This window comes from Miniopterus natalensis, chromosome 14 (genome assembly GCF_054644295.1).
Source record: "Miniopterus natalensis isolate mMinNat1 chromosome 14, mMinNat1.hap1, whole genome shotgun sequence".
Taxonomy (NCBI): Eukaryota; Metazoa; Chordata; class Mammalia; order Chiroptera; family Miniopteridae; genus Miniopterus; species Miniopterus natalensis.
Window position 1 is genome coordinate 20880632 of NC_142094.1, and position 17720 is coordinate 20898351.

The window sequence follows — 17720 nt, forward strand, 5'->3', positions numbered from 1 at the left end:
TGTCAGTAAAAATAACAACTAATATTTGTGTAGTGTAGGCAGGCCAGGCCTCAGCAGTGTCATTTTACAAGTAAGAAAACTGAGGCTCAGCCCTGGCTGGGTGGCTCAGTTGGTTGGCGTGTGGTCTGGTGCACCGAAAGGTTGCAGGTTCAATTCCCAGTCTGGGCACATACCTAGGTTTTGGGTTCCATCGCAGGTGTTGGTAGTGGGGTGGAGCGTACAGGAAGCAACCAATGTTTTTCCTTCCCTCCCTGTCTCTCTGAAAAATCAGTAAAAAAACCATATTTTCAAGTGAGGATTAAAACAAAAAAAGAAAACAGTCTCAGACAGGTGCAGTGACTTGCCAGTCAGCAGGCTGGAGCCCTGACTCTGGATATGGGCTCGTTTCCTTGATCCCAAACCACTCTTAGTTTTGAGCCTGTATGGGGACTGCTGGCTGGGAAGGGGGCCAGTACATGTTGGGGAGTGGTGGTGTAGAAGAGGTAGAGTGAACATCTGGAGTTGTTGACAAAAAACTTTCTCTCCTGGAATGGCCTTGTTTTATGTGATCAGGTTCTTCCTCCCCATACCGAATTAGGGAGCCCTCCTCTTCGCCCCACTAGGCCCAGTGCTGACTCAATGACAAGACAGACTGCTGCCCAAGGGGTTTCCCTTTGGCTAGACACCCACAGGCCCCAAAGTGACAGTTATTCTGTCACCACATCCCTCCAGGTATCCTTCCCAAGAGCTCTGGTCTCCTCTAGGAAGGCTAATTTGGGAAGTGGTGGGCCAAAAGAGGGACCTCTCCGCGTCCCTGTGTCCAGTTTGTATCCCACAAAGGACACACTTTGGCATAGGAATCTAGGAGCCACCGCTGAATCTTTTTGTACTTAAAGAACAAACGCAGAGAAAAACACAAAAATTCTAGATTTCTAGAGTCGGCTCTGGGAAGAGGGGCACACAGGAGCTTCCCCCACTTCCCCGCGGTCTGTAGCAGGGCCAGCCGGCGTGGGGGGAGGGAAGACCCCCTGCTCCCTACCCCTGCCCTTCCCACCCCCTGCCGAGTGAGCCCTTGGGGGAGCCCGACCTCTGAGGTGACAGATGCTGACCAGCTGACTCGGGGAGGGGGTGGGTCTGTCTCCGCGGACCCCCTCCAGGGGCCTGGGGGCGGGGAAAAGCGGGGACGTGACTCGGAGAACGTACGTCTGGGGGGATGGGAGAGGATGGGAGAGTGGCGCGGGGGAGGGGGCGGGTCTTCCCCGGCCCCGCCCGGCCCTGGGAAGGAGGAGGCTCCGCCCACCGCCGGGAAGAACGCCGCGTGCGCGGAGATGCTGAGCTCAGCGCTTTGGTCCGCGGCGGCTGGGTGGGGGCAGGGCGGAGGGGCCCCGGCCTTTCTGAAGAGGGCAGGAGAAGGGGGGGAGGCGGGGGAAGGGGGAGGCTGAGGAGGCCCTCACAGCCCTGAGGCTGTAACTCTCCTGGGACCCGGTCACTTAACAAAGCGGCCTCTGTTGGGGCGGGGGAGGTCTCCTGGGTGCAGGAAAACCCTTATGGGGGTGGGCTGCGGAGTGCCCGTGAGTCACCACCCTAAACCCCCCAACTCAGCCCCAAGAACCCACGTCAGAGAGGTCAAGCCCTTGCCCTCTGACCCCAGGATTTGTTTGGTGGAGGCAGTGCAGAGAGTAGTGCCTGCCCCTGTAGGGCTCCCTGCCAGAACTGCCCAGGCCACCTCCAGCTAGTTCAGGAAGGAACTTTTATTTAAGGCAAACTAGAAAAAAAGCTGGGAAGATCAGCTTGAGAGGAGATGGAAGAAACCCCTTTGTACCCACCTGGCACAAAGGGTTACTCAGGCCAAATGGGTGGGTGGCTATTTTTGAGTTGACCTACATACCTATTTGCCTCTCTATCTTTTTTATTATCACACATGGTTATTATGGGAGCTTTTCTTTAGCACTTGCTGCAGCTGCTGCATTTGCTGAGAGCTGCACAATGAAGCGTGTTGCCTCACTCTCCCAGGAAGTTTTAAGAGTCTCTTGCCCTGGAAAGAAAGACATCAATAGGCCAGCAGAAGCTTCACCAAGCTCTTTCCCCCAAAGAACAGGATCCTAATCCTGATGCACCAACTCCAGAGCTGGCCAGCCCCGGAGGCAAGGACTGACATTCAGATGTGATGACACTGTCATTGGGTTTTGCTGAGGCTGACCTGAAGCCCCCTGGGCTTCTGGGCCTCCTTGCTTGCCAAAGCTGACCTTGTGGTCCTGCAGCCCCACGCTGTGGCAGGCTTTCTTCTACAGATGGAGAAAGTGAGGCAGAGATAAGTTATGGACAAAACTGGTTTGGGATTTACTGGTCTGATTGTGGAGACAACAATTTTCTTAAGTAGAAACAAGGAGCGTCTGGAACTTTTTCTTTATTAGGCCTAGTGCAGCCTCATTAGGACTTCTCTCTGTGAACCTTTTAATAGCTCCCCATTATCTTTAACACAGATCTGGCTCCTTACTTTGGCCCACCAAGTCTCTAGGGCAGACCCTTGCCTATCTCTAGAGTCATCTTCCTTCCACAGCACAGGAGGGGAAAATCACATGTGGTTCTAATTACCTCTGAAATGCTCTTAAATTTTCCATAAAGTACAGTGTGCATAGCTTTGTGTATACAACTTTGCACGGTAATATGTATGTAGATGTGCAAAATATATACAGGCATGTACAGTGGATCATAAAGAGGACATCAACAAAGTATAAGCATATAATTTACAGTATTTTTAATCACGTTAAAGAGAAACAGACACATAGACCCACAAGTGAGACTGGCAGAGGTCACAGCAGATTTCTGTCTTCTCCCATCTGGTGCCCTCTCTGGGGCATGAAATCCGTGGCCAAGGGGAAGAGAATGGGGGATGCTTGCACTCCTTAAATTGCACTTTTTTTATTGGATTTTTTCCCCCAGCACTGGTGTAATTGACTTTACCCAGATTCCTTGTGACCTGTGGGATGCCTTTCCTCTATGGTCTTAAGAGTCTTCTCTTTCCACTTGCTCCCATCTTCACAGTGATTACTTTCCCCAGATCCCCTTCTAGCTCTGACTCACTCCAAGCTTGTCTGAAGCTCAGAGCCCTCCAGGAGCCCTCTTTCAACACACTTGGGAAGCTCCATGTTCCCCTGCCAGGTAGTACAGGGCAGAGAGTCCAGCCCAGACCTGCTTGACTTTGAAGCTAGAGCTCAGTTCACATAACCACTTCTCACTTGACACTCACTGTATATTGAAAAGATCCTATTCTGGGTCTGATGCCCCACTGGACTGTAAACTCCTTCAGAAGTCACATATTTTAAATCTTTAAGCATCCACCACTGCCACCACCACAACTCCCCCCATCACCCACACATACTCACACACACACCTTCTCTATGTTGATACATATGGTGTATGCACAATAAATATTTGGCCCAGAATTAAATGGAACTAGAGCCCACATATGAATCAAGGTCAGTGTAAAATCAGCAAGCAGTCTCCCTGACACCTCCCAGGCAGTGGGTAACTCTGCTTCCCTTGAACTCTAGTAGCATTTATTATTGTCACAGAAAGTTAAAACTGGGAAGGGGATTTCCCTTCTTGTCAGATGAGAAGACTAAAGGGGAAGTGTCCAGAGTAGCCTGGAATGGGAACCAGATCCTATGGTCTGTTGACTTGCACTGGCAGTCTCCATTGTACCTTATCACCTCTTCAGAGAGGCCCTCCCTGTTGGCCCATCCTTCCTTCTCTGTTGTTTCCTTTCAAAGCACTCATTCCATATGTAATTATACATGTGTTTATCTGTGTGGGTGTCCAATGCCTGCCTTTCCCACTGACTGTAAGCTCCAGGAGGCCAAGGTTGTATCTGTTTCATCCTGGAGCTCCAGTAAACTGTACAAAGTCAGGCCCACAAGAGTTCCCAATAAATATATGTGAAAACAAAGAATGAGTATCCATGTGGCCTGAGAACCTCCTTACATTTCCCTAGGGCAGCGCTGAGGTTGGCTCCAAAACTGCAGAGTTGACAGGTCTAGAGTGCTCCTTGCCAGGAGCTCCTAGGCAAACACCCTGTCTTGATGAGTTTAAGATCTAGAAGGGGAGATAAACACCTAGTGAATAACCTTTAGGCAAGGAAGGTGGTTGAGTTGGGTGTTAGCATTGGGCAGTGGTGTGGAGGGCAGACTGGAGGTTTGAGACCTGAGGCTGGGAACCAAGTAGACAGTGATTGCAAAAACTGAAAGCCACCTAGGTTCCTATGCCAGGGGAACAGTGAAATAAATTACAGTAGATCCAAATCATGGAATATTATGTGGGTGTTAAAAAGAGTAAGGTAGATTTTGGAAAGATGTTCAAGATATATTGCCAGGTAAAAAGAACAAGTTGCAGAATAACTTGTATGCTACAATCTCATTCTGATGAGAAAAGAGGACGCCCCCCGCAGACACACACTTAAGTGTGCAGAGGAAACATCTAGAAGGATACTGGAAAAACTGTTTACAGAGGTTATCTCTGTGGGACGGAGGGGAGGGGAGCTTTTCCTTTTTCATTTTCACCTTCTGCACTGTTGGGTTTTCACTATGAGCTCATATTACTTTCACAAGAGTTTTTGTTTTTGTTATTGCAGGATTGGGGGATGGGAAAAGAGGTGGGGTGGGGTGGGGTGGGGCTGGAGAAGTAGAGGCCCAATGGGAAGCACTGCAGAGTGAGTGGCAAGGACAGGACCTGGAAAGATGGAGGAAGGGTCTGAGGAGGCTCTGTGGTTCCCAAAGTGGGAAAGTGGAGATTATTGTGGAGACAGTGGCATCAAGTGGAGATGGAATGTGGGGAGCACAGTGCAGTGTAGGGAGACTCATTCAAGGCGACTGACCACAGTGCTGGTGACCCTGGGCAGGGGACAAGAAACCCAAGGCCAGGGACCCTGACTTATGGGAACAAGGGCAAAAAAAGGAATAGGTGGGCCTTTAGGACCCTACGGATTCCTTGGCCCGATCACCGTCCTTTGGGTACAGACTGTTCTGGCTGCAGCTTGGAAACAAATGAAGCAAGGAGGGGCCAAAGCCTAAGCCAGCAAAGGAGGTCTGCCTGCCTCTGGCCAGGGTGGTGGGCCCGCCTGGGGCTCTGTGCTCCTCCTGCTTGCTCTTCTGGGCTCTCATCCAGGCCTGAGGTGAAAGGCCGGGGCTACTGGCCCCTTCCAGAGGCGAAGCCCCTTCCCAGGACTGGGAGCAAAGGAAGTCAGCACAATGCTGCTCATGGAGATTGGGGGAGAGGGAGCCGAGTAGGGGCAGAAGTTTCTTGGCTCAGATAAGCCAGTAAAAGACTGGAGAAGGTCAAAGATGAGGAATGTTCTGTGATTTCTAAGACAGCAGCTCATTTATCTCAAAAACACTTGCTCTGAGCCCAAGTCCAGTGGTAATACTGCCCCCATGCAAGCTGGATTAGGACCCACTTCGAAGGGTCTCCAGGTCTCTTCATAAAAACCCTGATGAAAGGAAGAAAGCATTTGCCATGTGCCGTGGGCACTTTCACAGGTGTCCGTTTAGTCTGCACTACAACCTTCTAAAAGGAAGTATTTTTTTACAAAGTGGGAAACTGAGGCTGGGGAGGATGGTGCTTGCCCGTGACCACATGGTTAGGAAGCGTTAAAACTGAGATTCGAACCTGGGTGTGCCTGTGTCCGACTTATAATTTGGTTGCTTGGAGCTCAGAACACATTTTCCCATCAAAATAATGTTGTAAGTGGTGGTTTGGTTGCCATAATGGCCTAGCTCACCCAGGATATAGCCAGAATTAATTCTATGTTTCAGTGTGGTTGCGGATGAATCAGGCTTCTGCGGGCTGGCCTGGAAACCCACAGGAGAGGGAGAATGCATTTGAGGGTGTGCCCAAGCTGGGAACTCTTGCCCTTACTACAGTACCCGATTCAGGCCAAGCAGGGAATAAGGTGGCTCAGGGAGCGCTTGTCCATTTCCAGCCCTGGAGAGTTCTGGGAAGAGTGGCAGGCAGGGAGTGCTGCCTGAGGATGGGCGCTCATCTGCACTCTGCGCATCTTAGCTCCTTCTCTTTCTTCCTTACACTGCCCCTCAACTCTTACATCCCCTTTCTCTAGGATGGAGCACTCAAGGCAAGCTCTAAGTTCATTTTCACCGCTAAATCTGGTGTCTGTCTATGAAGTGGCTGGGTGATAATGACTGCACAGGGACAGGAGGGCTGCAGATCAAGGAAGGGTCCATAAAGCCTTTAGAATGACTTCAGGGAGAGCATTCATTCATTTATTCATTCACTTGTATACTCATTTATTCAGCACACATTTGTTGTGGGTGTGCTGGGTACTGTGCTCCTTCCTTCCATGGCACTTCTATTGCCAGAAGAATCCTGGGCAGGACTGACTGTGGGTCTTAGACCCAGAATCTTAGCATTGGAAGGAACAGATGGAAACTGCAGGCATTCATTAATTCAGGAAGGTCTGAGTGTCAGGCTAACTACTGAGAATATAGAAAGCATGAAACTTGAGGTCCAGAGAGAGGAGGAAAGTGCTTTGCCCAGTTTCTCAACCAAGGGTCCCAGTGACTGGACCAATACCTGCTCTTTCTAGCCATACCCATGGCCTTCCTCCTTCCTGACTCAAGATGGGTCCCAGTCATCTTTGAGGATTCCTCTGGTTTCCCCAGAAATGGAATCAAGGGCCTAGGGGCAGGACACAGAGAAGCAGTAGGATTCCTTTCTCACTGATAATAACAATGGCTGGGCTCTCCCTTGGAGTGAGAACTGGATTTCCTGTTGGTGGAGTTCAGGAAGACTTAGAAGACTTTTCTGTTCTTTCAATGAGCCACCTGCTTGTTAAAATCCAGGTCTTCACAAGCAACCGTCACCTCTGCCTGAACCTCCTTTTCCCAACCTCCTTTATCTGGGTAATTTCCATTGGGTCACAGCTTAAAGGTCTCTTCCTCAGGAATTTTGCTCACCCATAGCACCCTGGACTTCCCCTAGGATGACCGTGGACCTTGGGATTGCTCTTGCTTATTGAATGCCTTTCTTTCCCCTGGACCGTGATCTCTAGGAGGGTCTGTCACCATGACTGCCTTTCCTTTGTGCATTTGTTTTTAGCAATTGTGTGCTCATTATCTCAGGCAGTGCTTAGTATATAGTAGGTGCTCAATGCGCAGTTGTTGAATGACCTGTGATCCATAGCTAAAGTGAATAACTTTCATTCCGGTCATCCAGCAGCTGTCTATCGAGGACCAGTACACACACAAGATGTAAAGATAACTTGGAAAAAGAGGCTTACAGTCTAGCAGAGGAATTTATAATCCAGGACCCACTTTACAAACTGCAAAAATCTCTTCTAATCAGAGCCTCCATCCCCTCCATTGTCCTCTCTCCCTCACTGTTGGCTCACTGATTCTTGGCTACTTGAGCTGGGGCCTAGCATATACCTCTGAGTTCCGGGACCCTCCACAGGCACAGAATAAGCTGGGGCCCGGTGTGATGCTGCACAAAGGCTTCTGTGGCAGTTCCAGGGAGCTTGTGCACAGGACAGACACAATCACTAGGTCTTGCCATACTCTGGACAGGACAGGGTTCGGGCCATGACTCCTCTGGACAGTTCTGCACTGTGTGCCTGAGCTTTAGCTGTTTTGGAGAATTCATTAAGAAGACACCTTATTCTTGAAGTGCTATCTCAAAATCAGTTATCCCTAAAGTGTCAGGGGACCTAGGTCCAAAAACCTTGATACTGACCTTAATTATTTCTCCCAATGTCCCAGAGCCTCTGTTTGGTCATCTGAAGGATGTTTTTTTGTTGTTGGGGGACATGAGGTGCTACTGTGTGACAGTGCCAAGCACATTGAGGCTGCCTAGGAAATGCAGGATTAATCAGAAGGTGTGTGCTCACAGTCTGGTCACTGGGGGCCTCAGTAGAGGGGACACAGTGGCAATGGCCTCCTGGGGTCCTACAGTGGGCTTCGTGCAGGTGCAGGCAGCTAAGGCTGAGGGTGTGTGAGGGCAGCACTAGGACCCAGAGGCAGCCTCCAGAGCCGGCTCAGCTGGGTAAGTTCCCAGCCAGAACACAATGTTCTCAGTGTACCCACAGGAAACCCTAAAGAGGAGAACTGCACATGGCCCTCTGCTGGGTGTGTTCTGGTCCCAGCCTTTTATTCTTTTTCCTAACCTCAGTCCCCACTTTCACATCCTGTAACCTGCAGAGCTGCCTGTCCCACCCTGCTGGGCTGGTCCCAGGCCCTGGGAGAGCAATCAATGCAGGAAGCCCAAGGCCTCGCTGACCTTAACCATTTTCAAATAAGACCGTTTGCCTCTAACCTTGGCTTCCTGAATCGGCCCTTTGTGATGGAAACTTTTCACAGTGCAGAAGGCAGACTCAGGGGACAAAGCTGAGTTGCTAGCTGAGGCAGGGTCTTGGCTCAGAGAAGGGAAACAGCTGATGCCGCTGAACCATCTCCTCCCTTCCTCCCTGAAGGCCAGACCCCACCTGGGACAGGGCGAGGGCCTCCACTGCTGCTGCATAAATCAGAAGGAGCTGGGAGCTGCCTGGGGAACCAGGGCCAAGTTTGGAGCAGAACATCCTATGATGTGGTTCCGAGTTTTTATTTCCACGAATGCTAGAATACATTGTCCCACCAAGCTATTTTTATTGAATGAAATTTTTTTTTTTAAAAAAGCAAACCTCTGCAAAACCAACAGCCCTCTGTTACAGGGAAGGACAAGGTGAACTTTTCACTTCCTTCCTCACAGCCTATCAACTTATCTGTGGTTTGGTGTCACCCACACTTCTGTGCTATATTCAATCTCAATTTTTGCCTCCTTGTTTTTGAAGCTGCAAAAGCCAGGCTTTTAAACTCGTGTTGCTCCTACAAGTTGCATGAGGCCTTCAAAACAGCCTTCTTAGTGAGTTCTCAAAACAGATTGCAAAATGGAGGCCTACCAGCCTTCTGGCAGGTATGGAGGCCAGATGCCAGCCTCGAGGCAGAGGCTGGGAAGACAGAGAACAATGGGAGGGAGCTTGCGGGAAGCCACACCACCCAGCCCCATTCCGGCTGACTGCTCTGGTGGAGGGCTGCAAGTAAGGAGCCAAGTTCTGGCTGACACACTACACATCTGCCTCCTTAACAAGGGCTTGACCATGGAAAAGAAACCCCAGTGCTTATATTAAGCTCCATTAATAGGGCTCACTGCACTCTGGCATTTTAGAGTCTTTTTCCAAATATTGGCTTGTAAGAGAGTTTTAGGGTGTTCTCACCAGGCCTCCCAGACTTGTCCAGGCTTAGGGATCCCCTTCTCAGAGAAGGGGCTTCTAAAAGCAGGCAGTGCTGCTACTGGGGAAGTCCGCTCAAGGCTCAGGGTCCCTACAGACCTGGATTCTAGTCTTAGTTTTTTTAATTTGTTGTGTGACCCTGTGCAAATCACTTTCCTACTCGAGGCTTCAGTATCCTCATTAATCAAAGGAGAAAGTTTGGTTAGACATCGCTGTTGTAGGTGGAGTTATCCTTTCCCAAAGTTCATATGTTGAAGTACTAACCCCAGTACCTTAGAATGTTACCTTATTGGGGATAGATCTCGACAAAGGTAATCACATTAAAATGAGCTCAGCAGAGTGAGCCCTAATCCAATATGATGGTGTCCTTATAAAAAGGGGAAATTTGGACACAGAGACATACATAGAGAAGAAAGGATGTCAAGAGACGTTGGGAGACATCTACAAGCCAAGGAGAGAGGCCTGCAACAGATCCGTTTCCTTAGCCTCCAGGAGGAACCAACCATGTCAACAACATCTTTTTTTTTTAAATATATCTTTATTGATTTCAAAGAGAGGAAAGGAGAGGGAGAGAGAGAGAGATAGAAACATCAATGATGAGAGAGTCATTGATCGAGCCCACAACCCAGGTATGTGCCCTGACTGGGAATCGAACCCTGATCGCCTGGATCCTAGGTCGACGCTCAACTGCTGAGCCACGCCCGGCCGGGCTCAACAACATCTTGATCTTGGACTTCCAGCCTCCAGAACTGTGAGATAATTAAGTTTCTGTTGTTTAACCCACTCAGGCTGTGTGGTACTTTGTTATGGCAGCTCCAGTAGGCTGTTACAGCAGCCTTAGCCCAAACTAATACAGTTGTTAAGGCCTATAGGATTCTTCCCTGCCATCCCTTGGTGGCTTCTGTCCCACAGAACCTTTCTCTTTCCCTCTCCCATTGGGTAAATGACATCATGTGTGAAAAGTGCTTAGTACAATGCCCCACATATAGTAACTTCTGTTAACCATGATGAACATTATTAGGATTCTCAGTGCCTAGATACAACATGTACCTTCTGAGCCCAGGCCCTCATGAAGCTCAGGCCTTTGTTATTGAAGCCTGTTCCACCTCCCTCACAGCTTTCAAATCTAAGAGTGTTAAATTGGCATCTTCCAGGAGCCTAACTCTTTTTCATGGAAAGCTATTTGCCACAGAGCCAGTAGGGCTCAAAAGAGACTGCAGAGGCTCAGAATGGGAAATTATTTCTCTGTCCTTGGATTCGATGATCCCCAGGGTCATGCAGAGCTGCAGAACTCTAAGGCTAAGCCTCTGTTTTCCTGTTTGCCTAATGAGGACACCCCTTGGCTGGCAGTATACTGGACAAGGCTTAACTATAGGTGGGGTCAGGGCTTGTGCTTCTAGACAGCAAAGCGCTGCCTTCCTCCTTGATCCCCCCACCCCTCTTCTGCGTCTTTTCTAGCTCTGGGAATGAATCCTCCTCTGTACTGAGAGATGGCGTGGGGCCCATGCCCTGCTTTCTTCCTGACTCCTGAATCCATAGGTCTCTGAAGGTCATAGCACCTGGTACTCCACCTGCAATCTCGGGCTGGCCAGGACAGGCTGATTTTCCTTTTCATTATCGGGAGTGCTTTCAAAAAGCACTGTAGCCTTGAGCTTGTTGAAGCACGATCGCAGAATGAGCCTTGAGTCTTCTCTGGGTGATGACACTGGTCCAGAATAGCAAAGTCCTTTAGGCTGTCCTCCAGGCAGTATGTGTTTGTTTAAGAGCTAAATTGCCCTGACTTCACAGGATATCCCAGATTGACTATATTTTGGAGACTCTGCAGAAGTGGGTCGAGCCTGACTTTAACAGCCCCAAACCATGACCTTTGGGTTTGCTGAACAAATGAAGTGCCCGTGCTTGTGTGGTTTATCCTGAAATATATGCTGAAGATTTCTGAGAATAAGGAGGGGAGAGAGGGCGTGGGAGTCTACTTCAGGCTTTCAGGGCCAGGGAAAGGAGGAGAAACCATTTAGGGGGAAAACATCTTCCCACAACATCCATATATTTTACATTTGATCACTTTAAGCTGCCTCTTATTCTGGTTCTTGGCTCAGAGCCTAGAGGGGAGGCTCCTTCAATAATTCCATCTGAGCTTAGGACATCTGCCTTTCCCTCAGAGTAAGTAAATAAATATGAATCTGTAAATGCTTAGCTTCTAGTGAGAGCAAAAATACTGTTCACCACCTAGTGGCCTGCAAAGATCACATCTGCTGCATTATACCAGCCTATGGGGCTAACCCTTCCAGGCCCCGAGGAGCCTGCTTTCGAAGTTATTTACTGTGAAAATCAGCATTCTTGGCCTCTTTCTTAGGTGCACCCTGGCTATGGCAGACAAATGCTCTTTTGATGGAAAGTGGGGCACAGCAAATGAGGCTCAAAACAATCTGGTTCTCACTTCCTTCTGAGAGAGCTTACCACTCCCCTGTTTACACTCTTTGCTCCTGCCACACCAGATGACTTGGAGTTCCACAAATGCAGCCCTGCCTTTGCACATGCTGTTCCCTGTACTTGGAATGTGTATTTGGCACCTTCCCCTCTTTGCTCGGCTAACTGATTCACAGTCAGACTCAGGCACAGGTTCACCTTGTCTAGGAAAATTTCCTTGTCATCCCCTCTGCGTTCCCACCTCCAAGCCCTCTTGGCTTCCACAGCAGCCTGTATAGACCAGAGTCATGGGGTTATGACACTGTATGTATTCCATATGTTGGCTTAGTTGTCTGCTTTTCCCATTGGTCCAAGTGGTTTCCAAACCTGGCTACAGAAGAGTCTTATGAGCCCCCCAACCTGAGACCTATTTAACCCCAGGAATGAGGCCAGGAGTCTGTATTTTTATTAAGCTAGATTCTGAGGCACAGCCAGGTTTGGGAACTATTGCCCTATCTTCGTATTTCTGTTTCCCTACATATTACTAAAGACATAGTAGGCCCTCAATAAATGTTTGACCCTTCTAGCTTCTCTCATAACCTCTTCTTGTTTTCACTTCCTTCCCTTGCTTGCCCTAGACCAACAATTTGCTTATCCCCTTGCCCCTACCATGCAAAACTGTAACCACCAACTGTTCATTTTTTCCATTCCTACGGCCATGCTGCTAGGAGCTGCTGGTACACTTCCCCAGAGACTGGTGCCCTTGAAAGTTCGGGGGCTCTAACTGCAACTGGCCCCTGAACGTGCTTGGCAATCATCTGACCCTGGTCCGCCCTCTCTCATTCTTCACAGAGACTGTTCCCACCGCTGAGCCTCCGCTGCTCTCACCTCCTCCTGCCCCTTACCACAGGCGGCACACCAACTCGCTTTCTCCTTCACAGAGAAAACAGAAGCCACCTGCTGGGGACTCCTTCAACTTCCGCGGCCTCCCCTACACATTTACCCACATCAGCACCACCTTTTCGCCCTGCCTCCCTCTAAGAGCGATTCCTCCACCTGGGCTCTGGACCCCATCCCTCCCGCTTCACCTTCCACTCAGCTCCCACCCACGGCAGTCTGGCTTGGCCGCCACCACACCACTAAGACGGCTGCTCTTGAGACAAGGTCACCAACAATCTCCTTGGTAAAATCCAAACACCTTCTCCATCCCTTGTCTCATTTAATTTCTTGGCTACACCAGATACTGCTGTTTGCTGCCTCCTCACAGTGTCCTTTCCCCTTGGTTTCCCCGACGCCAGTTGCTTTCCTGGGCTCCTCCTCGTCTGCCTGTCCCTTGCATGTTAGGGTTCCTCAGGGATCCAATCCCTGCTTGGTCTAATTGTCTTGTCACTCTATGGGCTCTCTCCCTGGGCAATTCCAGCCATGCCTATTTTTGATTTAACAAACATCTCTAGGCTGGTGAGTCCCAAATCTAACTATAGCTCAGCTCGCTCCTGAACTACAGACCCACAGTCACCTGCTTATTGGACATCTCCTTGAGCCCACCCCTCTTCCTATACCTCTGTCTCAGTGAATAGTACCACCAGTCCCTCAGCTTTGACACATGGAACCGGGGTTTCCTCTGTGAGTTCTCCAAGTTTGATCAGTCATCAGGTCCTGTATATGACACTTCTTGAGTAACTTTCAGATCAAATCCATTCTCTGTCTCCACATCTTTACTTCAGGTTGCAGTTATCTCTCACCTGGATTTCCACAGCAGCTTTCTAAAGGATCTGGATCTTGCTGCCACTCATTTGTCACTATTCCCTCGAACTGAAATTTCTGAAGTGAAACCAGATTTTGTCATTCCCTTACTTCAAAACCATTGGTTTCCCAGTGTTCTCTGGTTGAAGTTCAAATTGCTTAGCAGAAGCCATGCGGTCCAGTCCTGTCTCATCTCTTGCCCTTACATGCTATAAACCAGCCATAACAAAGCACCTGCAGCCCCACGAAAGCATGATGCCCTTTCTCACCCTTGGACCTTTGCATATTTTATTCCTCCCACCTAGAAAGTCCTTCCTTCCCACCTTACTAACTTGCTCTTTGGGTTTCAGCCTCAACATCATCCTTCTAAGGAAGCCTTCCCTGGCTCAGCTGGATTAGCTGTCTCTGATTTTATATCATCTCATGCTTTCTCCTATCAGACAGTTTTTATACTTAAAATTACCCTTTTGTCTCTCAATATATTTATAAACTCGAGGTTGGTGACTGTGTCTTGCTTGACAGTATATCATCAAACAGAGCAGGGCATATAGTAAGTGTTCAGTAGTCTGCTGAATGAATATAAGACATTTAGAAAGGATCATCCCATTTTGTTGCTGGTAGTAAACTACATGTTGTTACATTACCTGCCCTAAAGAGCTTGTATTATAAAAATAAGCCAGTTTGGATCAGTAGTTAGAGCAATGACCCATGTACTGAAGGATCCCAGGTTCGATTCTAGCCAAGGGCATGTACCTCGGTTGCAGACTTGGCCTGGGTTAGGGCACATGCGGAAGGCAACAAATTGATGTGTCTCTCTCACATCGATGTTTCTCTCTCTCTCTTCCACTCTCTGAAAAAGCAATGGAAAAAATATCCTCAGGTGAGAATTAAAAAAATAAATAAGCTGATTGTGGAAAACGACTTCTCTAGGGAAACTTGACAGACTGGAGAAATTAATGTACCTTGAGAGGTGGAGAAGAGCTTGTAGATGCAGACACGTGGCATTACCACTGGGCACATGTGCAGGAGCCCACGAGGAGGGCAGGGAGCCACCAGCATCATTGGCCTTGGCTCCTCACATGGATGGGATCGTGTGAAACATGGCTGCTTTGGCACAGTTTCCATTTATTCCACAGCTTCTACCTGTCAGTGCAGCATTAGAGAGAGCTCTGGGCTGAGATCCGGGTTATAGTTTTGGCCCTGCCCACTACCTATCTCAATTACCTTAGGCATTACTCCACTTGGATATTGCACTGCAGATAGTACAACTTCTAAAACACGGTAAACGCACAACAAATTCATATATTCATTCACTCAGTAAATACCTCTCACACACCTGCTATGTGCCAGGTAGTGTCGTAGGTGCCGAGGGTATGGCAGTGAATGAGACAGACAAGGCCTTGGACTTTGTAAACTGGGGGATGACCTATATGGTCTCTAAGGTCTCTTCCAGCTCTAAAATTCTGAGACTCCCTCTTTGTCCAGTTGCAAATAACCAAGGCAGACTAGTGGCAAAGCATCACGCTCCAGCCTTTCAGTTCTCCTCCCTCGGTGCCATCTCTGTTCCAAACTCAGCTCTGGGAAGCAAGAGAAGATCTGGTATCATTTGTACTCTGCCTGCAACCCAAGAGTTCTCTCTCCAAAAGACTTGTTATTTAAGTTTTTTCTCTTTTTGTGGAAAAGCTTTGTCTGGTTGGAACAAGGAAACCTGGCAAGATATTTTAGGTTAAGTTAGGTGCTTTGGCAAAAGGACAGGGAGAGGCAGAGTGGCCTTACTCTCCAAGTGCAGTATCTCTTAAGTTTGCCTTAAAGGGCACCAGGTCACTGGACAGGTTCCTCCTTTTCCTCTGGATGATAGGAATCCCCTGGTCCCATCTCCTTTCTGCTACCTCTGACTTGGCCTTAAGGTCCAAAGTTTCTACCAGTTGAGTATCTGGTGTTCTGATCAGGAAGAAGGGATTCAAGGACTCTCAACCATGTGGGGGAAGGAAAGTCATAGGTTGCAAGTAAATGGACAAAGCAGAGAGGTCCTTGGGTCAGGAACATGATTTAGAGTTGAGACCACTGCCACTCCAGGTGAGTCGTCAGGCATGGGGTGGCACTAATAAATAACACATTTAAGTGTATCATTGAAAAATACTGACTTTTAAAATACTGATCCTGGATAATTAACTGTGAAGTCAAAAAGTATTTTTGATTATGTAAAAGGTCTACTATTTATGTCTCATTACCATGAGGCAAGTTATCTATATCAGATTGACATGAGTAATTCTATATTAACAGCAAATATTGCCTTCAAATTTTCTAGCTTGTGATGAACTAGAAGGCATGGAGAAAAATATTTGAAAGACCCAGCCCTGTTGCTTAACTATAATCTTGGTAGCTTACCTTCTCTGTGCCTGTTTCCTCAACTGGAAAATAAGAACTGCCTCAAGTATCTCACAGGGCTGATGCAGAGTCGACACTACGTATGTGAAAGTGCCTTGGAAACTGCAAAGTGCCGTATGCACAGAGGTACGGGTACCATCAGCTTTCTTAGGATGGCTGGTCTTTAGCTTGTCACCTGTCCTCTTGCCTTCCTCCTTGCTCACTTAGGTGTCCCTCAAGGACACAGCTACCTTTCACCGTACTGAATCTTAAGTGTGTAGACACAAACATACAGCTAATTCATGTCAGTTCCTAAAGAAGAGGCTGTTCCTTCATGGTGCTTGAGACCCCTTATCACCAAGTGCTGGGACAAGGCTCATTTCCTCCAGATAGTTAATTCATTTTATCATAAAAAAGTGTTAGGCTTTTTCTTTGTATAAGGCACTGGGATGGGCTCAGTGGGATGCAGCATCGTGCATCTAAAATAATCTCAGCTTTGGAGTCTGGCAGACTGAGTTCAAGTCCAGTCTTGGCCATTTACTTAGCTATGCAGCCTTGGCAAGTAATGCTCACTCTGAGCTTCAAGTTCCTCTTCTGCTTCAGGGGGTATTACATATCTTGCAGTGTCATTGAAAGGATTATAATTAATGCCTGTGAGTGATGGCACATAACGAGTACAGAGATGACGGACAAGTGGCAAGGTCTGTTTCCAAGCACAGAGCACGGTAATGGGAGTTGCGGGTGATGAAACTTATATAACCAACCAGAAGGTGCGGAAAGGGAGGGGCCAACTTAAAAAACCAGTGAGGGTCTTTTCCTGGCAGCACTCAAGTAGCAGCTGAACTACCACGGTGAAAGGTGCTTCAGAAAGCATTTCTGTTCAACCCTAGGATCTCTTCAGTTTCTAAGGTCATAAAAAGAAATGTCCAATTCAAAGAGAAAAAAACTCTAAGTTCAATACCAAAGGATAAAGATGAGCTAATCCGGGGTCTGTGTTGCACAGTTATACAAGTGAAACCCATGAGAGAAAATTAGTGATTGCTTCTAAACTGTCACTGAAAATATGATTTAAAGGTTTACTGCAGTCTAGATATCTTTATTTTTTCCTTTGATAATAATCCACATGGTTGATGCTAAAAAGTACATTAGGGAACTCAGTGGTCTTCAAATATGGAGTTTTTTTGGGTTGAGAAATTAATATGGAAACAGATGAGTTTGCAGACTAGTAATTTTTGTGCTCTGATGTGCTTTAGAGACAAGAGTAGTGGGCTCAGTTATCAATCAACTGGAATCTATTCCAGTTCCAAGAGTTTTTTCTGCCTGGGCTGTGACCACGAGCAGGTCTTTAGCTTCTCTGTGCTCAGATTCCTTAAGTCACCACCTCTCTGTCAGGTAGTACGTGTTAAATATTTTGAACTCCTGAGATTGCTACTGGGATTATATTTATTCATAATTAAGCAACTCTAAGCAGGTCAGGTACAAGTCATTAATGAGGAGAAAGGCAAATGTTTCTGAGGCAAAATTTGCATAAAATCTAATAAACGATCCTCTTAATTGTGCAGCGTGGGCATGGGTTCCGTGAGGGAGAACAAAGAATACCTTTTCCTTTTCAGATTTTTCCTTAATGTAATATAAACCTACTCAGGTACTGATAAATTCAGATTCCTTTTTGGTTAATCCTCACATGAGGATATTTCTTCCATTGCTTTTCAGAGAGTGAAAGGGAGGGAGGGAGGAAGGGGCAGGGAGAGAGAGAAACACTGATGTGAGAGACACATTGACTGGGTTGCCTCCTGCATGCGCCCCGATGGGGGAGTCGGGGAGAGAACCAACAACCAAGGTGCCCTTGACCGAGAATCGAACTATGACCCTTAGGGGTGTGTGTGTCAGGGGAAGGGGGGGGGGGGGGGGGGTCCGATGCTCTAACCACTGAGCCACACTGGCAAATTCA